Source organism: Eschrichtius robustus, chromosome 21, assembly GCF_028021215.1.
Source record: "Eschrichtius robustus isolate mEscRob2 chromosome 21, mEscRob2.pri, whole genome shotgun sequence".
Lineage (NCBI taxonomy): Eukaryota > Metazoa > Chordata > Mammalia > Artiodactyla > Eschrichtiidae > Eschrichtius > Eschrichtius robustus.
This window is the reverse complement of record NC_090844.1, coordinates 2952275-2965820: the sequence shown is the minus strand read 5'-3', so window position 1 is coordinate 2965820 and position 13546 is coordinate 2952275.

Below are 13546 nucleotides of genomic sequence, written 5' to 3'. Positions count from 1 at the left end.
CACCAGGCAGCACACAGGAGAGGGTAGATTTGAGCCCTGAAGCAAAATGAATCTAGTAAATGCAGTTTAGCCAATTAGGGTGCAATTTCTAGAACTATACATATATTGCTTCTGATATCCATGCCTGATTCATCAAGCTCACCACCAAGCACCATCTATCATCAGACCGTTGACCAAAGTGCAAACAAAGAACTGACCAGCATGGGTTAAAGAAATTTATGTAAATTGACAGCAGCAGATGCTACATGAGTAAATTTCTATTTCATTATGCTGAAAAAAACCATGAGTTTTTATTGTTCATGATACAGATTATAAAGGGTTTAAAGATACCTTATACTGAAGGAGCTAGAATTTGACTAATTTTTTTTTTTTTTTAACAGTAATTTTTTTTTTTTTTTAATTTATTTATTTATGGCTGTGTTGGGTCTTCGTCTCTGTGCGAGGGCTCTCCCCAGTTGCGGCAAGCGGGGGCCACTCCTCATCGCGGCGCGCGGGCCTTCCACCATCGCGGCCTCTCTTGCTGCGGAGCACAGGGTCCAGACGCGCAGGCTCAGTAGTTGTGGCTCACGGGCCCAGTCGCTCCGCGGCACGTGGGATCCTCCCAGACCAGGGCTCAAACCCGCGTCCCCCGCATTGGCAGGCAGACTCCCAACCACTGCGCCACCAGGGAAGCCCGAATTTGACTAATATTTAATCAGAAAAATGATCATGCAAAATATATATTTCTACAATGAACTCACTATCAGAAATTTGAATATAGTTAAGTCTGGGGTCAATCATTAGAGCATCTTTCACTTATCATAAATAACCTTTGGATTCAAGACTCCTCTTTGATGGTCTTAAAATCAATTCCTCTAGTAATTGGTTACAGTATGACTCCGTTTAAAAGAGACACTCATGTTAATAGTGGCTTAAATAAAATAAGATTTGCTGTTGTTTAATTTCTTCACTTTTTTCATCTAATGCTCCACAGATAGCAGATGCAGGGCTAGCATGATGGCTCTGTTTGAAAAATTCATCCAAAGACCAGTCATTGTCTATCTTACTGCTCCATCTTTTCTATGTTGTTTAACTTCAAGCCATTGTTCAATATGGTAAACCACACCTATCCTGCATTTTGGCCAGCAGAAAGGTGAAAAGGGAAAAGGAGAAGAAACCCTCTACATTTAAGAACACAGTTCAGAAGATGTATATTTCATTTGCATTTATATGTCATTTTCATAATTTAGCCATATGGAAATACATGGCTGCTAACGTGGATGGATGATGTCGCACTGTTCTGGCCAGATCTATGGTTAGCTTACACTCCTATTACCATGGAAAAAAGGGAGGATATATACTGGGAGACCGCTAGCAGACTCCATTATGGATGTGGAATATATAATCACCTTAAATAGATAAGAAACAAGAAAAGATGTTCCAGGAAGTCAGAGAAGGAAGATTGCGCATAGTACAGTGTGTGGGGTCTTTATTCCTATCTAGTCTCTAGTAATGAGGTGTTGAAAAGTGCATCTTCTGATAAAGCCGCAATCTGCAGTGCTCCATAGACTAACCACCAACAAATGCAAACTGACACCTCTGAAATGGATTAGTGTGCATATCAACAATCTCCTAATGGCTTTCATCCTTTCTATCACATTTGACCTTGCCTTTTGGAGGCATTTGATAAATGATTAATTATTCATTCTAGAACTTGATCCTTGAACAACTAAGCTACTTCCCGGAAGCAAATATGGCTGTGTATTAGAGCCTCAGAATCAATCAATTATTCATTGATTGTATGCCTTGTGTTTGCCTAGTGTGTTCCAATCTCCCAGTTACGCAGTCTGTGAGATATAAAAATAATGGAATCCGTGGTCTCTGACCTCAAAGGACTTACAATTAGAATGAAACAAATACTAAACAGGATGTGCAGGCTGGGGTTGTTATGATTGACTATTTTAGTGTCTATCTTCAGGGTCTTCCATTCAGTGCTGTGAGTCTGGGCCAAACTACGACCTATCCCCAGAGTAGTTGGGAAGGAAAGAGGATTCAAAACAAACAAACAAAATATGCAAATGAACAACAACAAAAATTTGGTAGTAATGAGGGAAAAGGAAAAACACCACATATCCAAATTTTAGATTAAAATTTTAATATACTATTGTCACCATACAGAAAGAAGGGAAGAAGCAAATACACCACTCAGATGTTAGTACCTCAGTGGGTTACTGACAGAAAGGAGGAAGAAAACAAAATGAGTAATCACATGGCAGAAGTGGAAGAGGAAAGAAAATGGAATAAGGGAAATGAATGTGCATAGAGTTATATCTCAGAGAGGAGAACAGTGTTGAGACCCAGGACAGTTGGTCAAAGAGTCAGTTGTAAATCAGGGCTATGAAGGGGAGAAAAGCCCATGTTTGGACTGTCTGAATTTAGTAAGTTTTGACCCAAGGGAAGGTTCATTCTCAATGCCTGAGATTGGTAGGACTTCCATAGGTCCTATCAGGATCCTCCTTATTTCCATGTCCTTTGAAGTTACAGGTGTTCTTTTACACATTTTTACATGGAACAATTATGTTCACATATCTTGGTTTCTTGAGGAAATACCAGGAGTCTATTTCTGAAAACTAGTTTTCTCTGTTGTCAAGGATCAACAGCTGATCCCACCATGATATAATAATACCATGCCACGGAGGGAGAAAGGGCAATTCTGTAAGGGGTAGGTTTAGTGGGGACTTTGTCACTTCTCCTTGGCAACTTCTGAATTTCTCCCTTTATGGGTTGCTTCATATGTGATATATTTGGGAGGATTCCTGGTAGAGCTATCACACCAGGGAGTTTAAGATGACGGTTGTTAGACCACATGCTGGGTGTTGCGTGATGGTTGAGGACCATGTTTGGAGGCAGATGTAACAGTTATCACAGAGACAGGGTTGGTCATTTGAAAGAGAAGAGCACTTGGTAGGCGATAATGAGGAAGACAGACATTAAACAAGACAAAGGTGGTTAAGAATTTCACCGCAAAATTAGCTTAACAATTTCTCACTATGTACCAAATCCCAAGGTTTTTTGACCTATTTTCTACAAAGTCCTAGGAGAGCTGTTTTGGTCCTCCTTCAGTGTGTTAATTATTCTGCTCAATGGCAAAGTGACAGAGATACAAAAATTTAAGAATTCTCGCTTAAGGTTAAGTTCACCTGATAAATTATTTTTTTATTGATAGGTCCTTCAAATTTTAACATTTCCCTTGAAGACTTTTGAAAAATATTTGGTCTCATTTTAAATGTTTAGTTAATTAAATGCATTATACATTTCTAAACTGTACTAACACTTTAGCATTTTATTTAAAGTCTTGAACTACACTAAATCGGAATACAAAACCTTCTGGAACACTAAATATTTTTAAGTGATAACATGTAAAAGATGTGTTTCACTTATTAAAGAGGGAAACGGCAAGATGAGGAAATTAGTTCAATAATTGTAGGACTCATACAAAAAGAAACGTACAATCTAAATAGGCCTTTATCTATTAAAGAAATTGAATTGATAGTTAATAACCTTGCAGAAGAGAAAGCACCAGGCCTGTATGGGTTCACTAGTGAATTCTACCAAACAGTCAATGAAGAAATTATACCAATTTTCTACAATCTCTTTCAGAAGATAAAAGCAGAGGGAATACTTCCAGATTCATTCTATGAGGTCAGCATTACCATAATATCAAACCAGATAAAGATATTTCAAGAAAATAAAACCACAGACCAATATTTCTCATGAACATAGATGCAAAAATTGTCAACAAAATATTAGCAAATCAAATCCAACAAAATATAAAAAGAATTATATTCCATAACCAAGTGGGATTTATCACAGACCTGCAAAGTTGGTTCAATATTCATAAATATGTTAATGTAATCCATCACATCAACAGAATAAGAAGAACAGTCACATGATCTATCAATCAATACAGAGAAGCATTTGCAAAACTCCAACACTCATTCATGATAAAAACTTTCAGTAAACTAAAAATAAAAATGAACTTTTCAACTTGATAAAGAATATATTCAAGAAACCTACAGCTTACATGATACTTAATGGTAAAAAACTCAAAGCTTCCCCACTAAAACAAGGAACAAGATAAGGATGTCCCCTCTTACCACTGCCCTTCAACATTGTGCTGAATACACCAGGTAATGCAAAAAGTCAAGAAAAGGAAATTTTAGAATTACAGAGTAGGAAAGAAGAAATAAAACTATCTTTTTTTCACAGATGCTATGTTCATTTCTGCAGAAAATCTGAAAGAATCAATAGAAAAATTTGTAGATATAAGATTAATATACAAAAGTCAATGACTTTCCTATATACTACCAATGAATAAGTCAAATTTGAAATTAAAAACACAATACCATTTACATTAGCACTCAAAAAATTAAATATTTATGTATAAATCTAACAAAATATGTATAATACTTGTTTGAGAAAAACCATAAAACTATAATAAAAATATCAAAAAGGAGATAAATAAATGGAGACATATTATGTGTTCATGGATAAGAAGACCCAATATTGTCAAAATGTCAGTTCTTCCTAACTTGATCTATAGATTCAATGCAATCACAGTCAAAATCCCTGCAAGTTATTTTTTAGATATAGATAAACTGTTTCTAAACTTTATATGAAGAGGCAAAAGACCCAGAACAACCAACACAATATTAAGAAAGAAGAACAAAAGAGCTGATACTACAGGACTTCAGCTAAATATAAAGCTATAGTAATTAAGATAATGAGGTATTGGTGAAAGGCTAGACAAAAAACAATTAAACAGAATAGAGAGGCCAGAAATAGACCCACATAAATACAGACAACTGATCTTTGACAAAGGAGCAAAGGGAATACAATGGAGCAAAGATGGTCTTTTGAACAAATGGTGCTGCAATAACTATATCCACATGCAAAAATTTCAGTCTAAACATAGATCTTACACCCATCACAAAACTTAATTCAAAATGTATCACAGACCTAAATGTAAAATGCAAAAATATAACTCATACAGTATGACCTAGCAGAAAATCTAGATCACCTTCGATTTGGTGATGACTTTTTGTATGCAACCCCAAAGGAACAGTTCACGAAAGAAAGAATTGAGAAGCTGGACTGTATTAAAATTAAAATAAAATATTTCTGCTCTGCAAAAGACACTATCAAGAGAATGAAAAAATAAGCCACATAGTGGGAGAAAATATTTGCAAAAGACATATCTGATAAAGCACTGTAATCCAAAATATACAGAGAAATCTTAAAACTCAACAATAAGAAAATAAACAGCTCAACTAAAAAGTGGGTCAAAGACCTTAACAGACATATCACTAAAAAGATATACAGATGGTAAATAAGCACATGAAAAGATATTCCCTATCTTTTCATGTGTCATCAGGGAATGGCAGATGAAAACAACAATGATATATCACTGCACACCTATTAGAAGAGCCAAAATCAGAACACCAAGTGCTGACAAGGATGTAGAGCACAGAAACTCTCATTCCTGGCTGATGAGAATGCAAAATGGTACAACCACTTTGGAAGACAGTTTGGTGATTTCTTTAAAACTAAACAAACTCTTACCATACAGTTCAGCAATGACGTTCCTTGGTATTTTCCCACATGAATTGAAAACTTATGACCACATGAAAACCTGCACAGAGATGTTTATAGCAGCTTTATTCATAATTGCCAAAACTTGGAAGCAACCAGGATACCTTCTAGTAGGTGAATGGATAAATAAGCTGTGATACATTCAGACAACATAATATTATTTCGTGCTAAAAAGAAATGAGCTACCAAGCCAAGAAAAGACATGGAGGAAACTTAAGTATGTATTACAAAATTTAAAAAGCCAATCTGTAAAGGCTTCATACTCTGATTCCAACTATATGACATTTTGGAAAAGGCAAAACTATGGAAACAGTAAAAGATGAGTGGTTGCCTGGGATGGGGGAGGAGGGAATGAACAGACTGAGAGCACAGAGTATTTTTAGAGCAGTGAAACTACTCTATATGGTACTATAATGGTGGATACATGTTACTGTAAATTTGTACAGACCCACAGATTGTACAAAATCAACAGTGAGCCCTCATGTAAACTATAGACTTTGGTTGGATGTCTCAGTGTAGGTTTATCATTTGTAATAGATATACCATTCTGGTGGGGGCTGATGACATCAGGGGAGACTCTGCATATGTGGGGAGAAGGGGAATATGGGAAACCTCTGTGCCTTCCACTCAATTTTCCTGTGAACCTAAAACTGCTCTAAAAAATAAAGTCTATTTAAAAAGAAGCAAAGGAGATACAGAAGTATATAGAATCACTGCAAGGAAGAAAACTGGAAAGACTGTGAAACTACACACAAAACTGATTAATACACTATAGGGCAATGCAAATATAACTCTGTGTTTGATCTTTTCTCTTGCACAGAAATCATTTGCATATCTGTAGAACAAAATCACATTGCTCTCAGACAAAAATCTATTGCACTGCTATATATTGTCAACAAGTTAACCTCTAGCTTTACAGAGTGGTAAAACGTATTAATCAACAGTGACTAATAGTAAAACAAACATACATACCTACAGAGAATGAGATAATATTTAGATTGGCTTGCTCGGCATCAGCACAAAATGACAGTCATCTTTTGCTTATTTCCAAGTTTCCAATTTTTTTAATAGTGTACCACTTCCAATGATTTAAAATAATCTCCAAATTTTTTTATTACAAAAATGCCACAAAAATTGTGTTTTCACCCTATTTATTTATATATGATCTGCATCTTATATATACATATATATAAGATGCTAGTTGATATACCCTGTAGTGTGGTCAGCAAATCAAAAGTCATACAGTGATGAATAACTACTAAGAACATAAAGGTAATTTCCATTAAAAGATTTTAAAAGGAACCTAGGATTGTATTTTTAATATGCTTTATCACTCCTTGAGTTAATATTATTAACATTGTTATTATTTGCTCTTAATATTATGAAGTGAAAGAAGCCGATCTGTAAAGGCTTCATACTATACATGATTCCCATGGTAGGATACCGATCATTTCAATTTGCTTAGGATACTAAATCTCAGATGTTCGTTTCTGTTTCATCTGCAGTATCAATAAATACGGTTACACTGCCTCTCCAAAATCTGCTAAGTAACTTACGGATGGGAAGTGACTTATTACCTGTAAAGGGACACTGTTAGTTACAGAACTGTTATCAGATGACTTTCCTAGGAGGGTTTCCTAGGTATCGTTTTCAGATAAAATATGCAACCCCCGTTGTTTTTTAACGGTGCACCAACTATACCTCTTTAGATAAAATTTATTTTCAAATATGACACTCCAGAAAATGTAAACACTGTTTCTGTTTGAGTAGTTGATTTGTTAAACTGTATCCTGGTTTTTAAAAATGACTGATTTTTGTTGTCCTATTTAAATAAATACTTTTACTGCCATTAAAAGTAAAAAATATTTAGTAGAAGTGTTTGTTCCTGAACTCTGAATGACTAAATTAAAGATGACATACAGGTAAAAAGGGAAAAAATATCTTCTTTAAATATATATCAGTGGAAAAAAAGAGAACTTTCAAAATAATATCAACAATATTCCAAACAAATAACCATAATTAACTGTTCTTCATCAGTTCATTCATTCTTACTTAATTGATATTTGTTCCAATAGATATTGTGTCTCCTGTCAGCTTTCATAAAATCTTGTACATCTCCATAAAAATGTCCCGAAATTGCTGACTCAGTACCCTAGCAGATTCAGACATTTGTCTATGTGATATCAGCTTAGAAGTCTGTACTATTAGTCTTTCCTTGAAGTACCAGTACTAAAGACTAGCTGGCATAGCTCTGTTTATGAAGCTCAGACTGGCCCTCCTTGTGGTAGTATACATTTCTAGTTTGTCAATTTTAGCAGAGCTGGAGACCATGAGAGATCAGAAAGCCACCTACAGATGACAAGACTGGATGATGGTCTAATTTACTACACTAATCAAAAATATTAAGAGTGGAGGGGAATAAAAATACTCTCTCATAGGTACAATAAATAGCTGGCTCAAAAAAGACTTCATTAGTATTTCCCCTGAAGGTACATAAGACACATTCCATGAGCAGCAAGGGAACTCCTCTAAAAGTACACAATCTCTGTAACTTACTCGTATTAATAACAATTTACCTGAGAAAAAGGTACCTAAGGAAGGATGAATTTCCCTTTTAATTACTCTTTTCAGGAAGCCAATACATTTTTGAGCTAAGTAGGTAATATGGAGCATACCAAAAAAATTATTTCCAGCATTCTACTTTTTTTTTTTTTTTTTAATTTTTTATTTATTATTTATTTATTATGTTTAGTTTTGGCTGTGTTGGGTCTTCGTTTCTGTGTGAGGGCTTTCTCCAGTTGCGGCGAGTGGGGGCCACTCTTCATCGCGGTGCGCGGGCCTCTCACTATTGCGGCCTCTCTTGTTGCGGAGCAGAGGCTCCAGACGCTCAGGCTCAGTAGTTGTGGCTCACGGGCCCAGTTGCTCCGCGGCATGTGGGATCTTCCCAGACTAGGGCTCGAACCCGTGTCCCCTGCATTGGCAGGCAGATTCTCAACCACTGCGCCACCAGGGAAGCCCAGCATTCTACTTTTTTATATAAAATACTGACCACCTGGAAATCTTAAAGTTAGTTTAGATGGAAAAGACAGCTTACTTTTTTTTTTTAATTGAGAGATTAATCTCAGGAAGACAAAAATCACACGAGTTGTCAAAGATAGTACTTAATGTGATTAACAGAGTAAGTTCTTGAAAACAATGAAAGTTGTAGCTTGCTGCCTATAATTCAGAGTCACAGAGTTTATTTAAAAATATAAATATAAGAGAGTAAATAAATCATAAGGAATCTCAGTTCTTTCAAAAGTGAGGAAATTTTAATTGATTGATTGTTTATTTTAAATAATCAAGGGTATAAAAAAGTCAGTACAAAGTGTAGAAAATTACTCTGGTGAGATACAAAATCTCTATCAACCGGAAACCTTACAGAAAAGGGGAAGAATAAATTTTACTACCTCTTGTTATAAGGAGACTAGATATTGTAAGATAATTTATCATTTTAATGGAGAAAATGAAATTTTAATTTTACATTATTATGATTTGTTACATTAATTATCCACATACTTTTTTAAGTGAACAAAGTTGTTGAAATTGAGCAAATTTGCTAAAATTTTAGCCCAATCTATTAGGTCTTTTCAGACTCTTTATTTGTCATTATTATAAACCAAGGCAAAAATGTTTCCCATCTGCCAAACTTCTATGACCTTTTATAGCCATTCAAATTCTAATTTCACTATCTTCTTTCACATTTGCAACAAGACATTTCTCTTCAAAGAAAACTACTTTCTTTTTTCCATGAAAAATACATTCTTTACTCTTTTTCATAACATATGTACAAGAGAAAAATTATTTAATATAAAAAATCACGTGTGTGTGTGTGTGTGCACATGCACATGTATGTGTGTGTGCTGGGTTGGGATGGGTGGGTGAGTATTAGTCTGTGCAATGCTTATAACCAATGTTGTAGTATTCTCTCTTACTTAAAACTTACATAGGTATCTAAAATTTACTCATCATTTAATGCTACCAATATCAATGCACATTTGCACATTTATCTAAAGATCTTAGAAATTATATCTCAGTTGACTTATTATATAACCTAATTATTCTTGATAGTAAAAAAATTTTCAGATTTATAATTCAAATTTCATTAACAGCAAATTTACATTTTTCTTGATTGTAAACATCATATGGAAACAATATAACTTATTTAGTCAGTAAATAAGTGTAAGAGGCTTAAGAAACAGATTATTTAGTCTTGCCATAAGAAAATAAGAGCAAATTTCATTTTAAAAACTATAAAATATATTCCTGCATTGTACAACATGGATAAAATCAGGATTTCCTCAGGGATTCATTTTGTTCATGTAAACCTGGATTGTTACATAAAACCACTTTTGAGCTGACAGTTTTCTGTGAGAGTATTTTTTCTCCCCTTCAATATGTAGCATATTTTAAGTATTAAACATGTTAGTTTTTAACATTTTTTCTAGGAATGTTTGTGTACATATATATATATATATATATGTTATTAGCTTCTGTAAGGCAATAAAAACAGTACTTTTTATTTAAGAGACTTTATATTTTAATTTATTAAGCCATTCTAGAGATAGGAAATATTTCTAATTCATATGATATGAAATAAAAACTTTTTATCAATTACAGACACCCAGGCCATAGAAACCTTTACACATGGTTTTACAACTTCGGCTACAGTTAAAGTAAACACAAGAACAAAAATCACACCAGTGTAGGTTTCAAAGGGATGACATCTCCTTTCTAATGAGACATAATACTGTACAGATAGACAAAAATGGCTAAAAACCAGATTCTTTTTCATCTCTCATCTGACAGAGAATAAATCCCTGTCTCTACATGATGGTGACCATCAATTGCTCAGACAATAAAGCCAGTGTTTCAATCAGAACCACCAAAGAAAAATGGTATATTAGCCATGAGGAAGCCAGATTAGATCCAAACTTGGCCAATACCAGAAACAAAAGCACAAACCACAGAGATAGAAAAAAATGACAAAAAAGGGTCAGTGAGGGTAAAGTTTACTGCTGTTTGGGATTCCTTCCAGGGACACTCAAAAGAAGTGCCTAAGTCCAAGAATTCCATGTCTTAACCACCATTGTCTAAATGGCTTTGGCAGCTGAATCCTCTTGGGTATGTCAGTGCAACCTGCATCAGCTATCAAAGATGATTTTCAAAAAGTTAAAAACATGCTGCTCTGACAAATACAACCTGAGCATCTGTCAAAGATGTATTTAATTCAATAATGAGGGAAACAGCAATCTGGAAGAGAAAGTTGCTTAATAATTGTTTTCATTTGATAAATCTCATTCTTAAAGATGGTGTATTTGAAGATGTTTTAACTCTAATAATGAGCAACACCTTAGTAAGGTTTTACTTAAAATTATTAATCAAATAAATTACTGAATTCTACCCTTTAAATTATGGTTACAGAACTGTCATTCTAACAAGGCCAAACTCTCTTAGACATTAAGTGGATATAAAAATGCCAAATACGTATATATTTATTTCTTAACACACGAAAAATAATAACATAGTTAACAGGGTCCATAACGGTGGATTCAAACATAAACATAACCTATTTGTTTTGTCAATTTATATACATTTCCTACTTCCATCCAGACTGATCACTTAATGAAATTTTCTTTTATATTGTGAATATATATAATCATCTTTTTAAAAATTCTGTCTAAATATAATTGTAATTTGATGGGATAATAAAGTACACAAATGTATCTTTCATCAAATTTTTAAAATTTTAAATGTTTACTAAAACTTGCATGCTCCTATATTAATACCATGGAAAACTTAGAAATATTTCAAATGGCATCCAATATAATTTTGGTTCTATCTGCGAAACAATGTTCCGATTTTGTCTGCAGTTTACTTTAAAATATTTAAGTATAGGCAATGTTATACTAGGACTACGCTGGTCAATTTAATTTAAAGCATAGGTGCAATTAGATGCTTTAATTGAGAATTTAAATCAGAGGTGGTATTAGCTGCTTGAGTAGGGCAGTGCTCCAAAGGTGACTGGGACAGGCGTGCCATTTCTCTTTATCTCTGGTTAACACCAGATGGCTTGGCTTAAATTAGAACTGTTTGTTCTGCTATAACATGTTTGTGTAAAACACATATTTGTGTAATACAAATCAGTTTATATCATTCTTAAGTAGGAAATGATGTCAGTTTAATGCAGATTTTGTGTTAAATCAGATGTGGGATTTCCCAACTTGTTCATTTTTGCACCACCGAATCACGTAAGCTGGACATCCGTACACTGAGACATTTAAATGCAGAAACTGTAGAGAAATACCATCCTGGACATGATGCCTAGTCACCCTAAACTCTCCCTCTTGGCTCTCTTGCACTATATGATGGCTCCTGGAAATTCTTACTGTGCTCTTTTCTCTGATCTTATCTAACATAGCTCAGCAGCCTCAACCCATCTTTTCACATCATCCCATGAACTAACTTCAAGTTATTCTTAACAGTACATCTAAAATTTAGTACAGTATTACTGTATTCAAAATTTAATATACTTTTATTTTGCTTGCTTGATTATAAATATTCGTATGTAAAGAAATTTGCCATGAAGCCTCTTTTCAATACAATCTAGTAACAGGTTAAGGTAAAAATATGCTGGCTTAATTCTACCAATTAGTTACTACCTTTATATCCCGAAATAAGTTAATATTTGTGCCTTGGTAAAATTGGTATAGATCAGTCTGAATTTTAAAATTTGTAATTCTCCATACGGTGTCTTTTAAGGAAGGGATGTACCTGCTCTCTTGGATTTCTATTATTTCAAGGAAGAATACATTCTGTGTAGTCATTGGTGCTGTGTGTCAAATGCTTCTGGCCTCCAAGTAGTTGTGTAAATCATGTGTCTACTTCTGGCCAATGAGCTGTGAGGAGAAATGATGTGCATCACTTCCAAAACAGAGCACTTGATTGCTGACGCAAGCCCCTACCTACAGAGCTCTCTATAACCTTTGGCAAGGTGACTGACATCCTTCAAGATAGTTGCTACTCTGCCAGCTTGAGTCCCTGAGTTTGTGAGCAGCCTGGATCTTTGAGTTACTACCATTAATGACAGACATGAAGCAGTTTTGACTGGAGGTTCTCTGTTCCATATCACGATGTAGTAGTTAAATTGTGACAATCCTCATCTTTCTATATACACTATGACCTCATGTGGCCAGAATGAGAGTTTTTCAGATTTTTTTCATTAAAATTGTCAGGAAAAATACACTCAGAATCCATGAAGAGACAACTACGATTTGAGGTCAGACAAGCCCACTTTGTGTTTGATAGGCAGACAAGCCCACTTTGTGTTTCCTACCCGAGATAACATTGCATTTTAAACTGTTTGCTTTTCAGGTGATGAGTCAGTGCTGGCTCAGAGATTTAGAGTAAGACAACTGTGGTACTGACACCACAGGATTCTCTGCTGTAGGAGTCTATATGCAACAACCAACCAAGATGCTGCCCAATTGTAGCTGTAAGGACCATAGACCTTACAGTTTAGATTAAGTCTGTCATTGACTGAAGTCTGCTTATAGGAAAAAGAAACTGGGAGCACATTTTTGGCTGAAAGGTGGGTGGCTGGACTCCTCCCTCTACTTAGTAGTTTGGATTACAAATGATCTTTTATATCCTTATAAGGAACATGTGTTTAAGGAGCTATAACTCATGGTTAATTGATTAATCATCCATGATTTTCTTCTAAGAACTCTCTCTTTAGTCAGTGGTTTCTTATGATATAGTAACACTGTGCCCAGAGGTTTCATGTAACACAGGAGAACCCTGGGCATATCTGTCAGGAGAGAGAAAAAGAAAACAGGTAAAGAAAGCCAGCAAGCCCCATATGCATATATGGGTT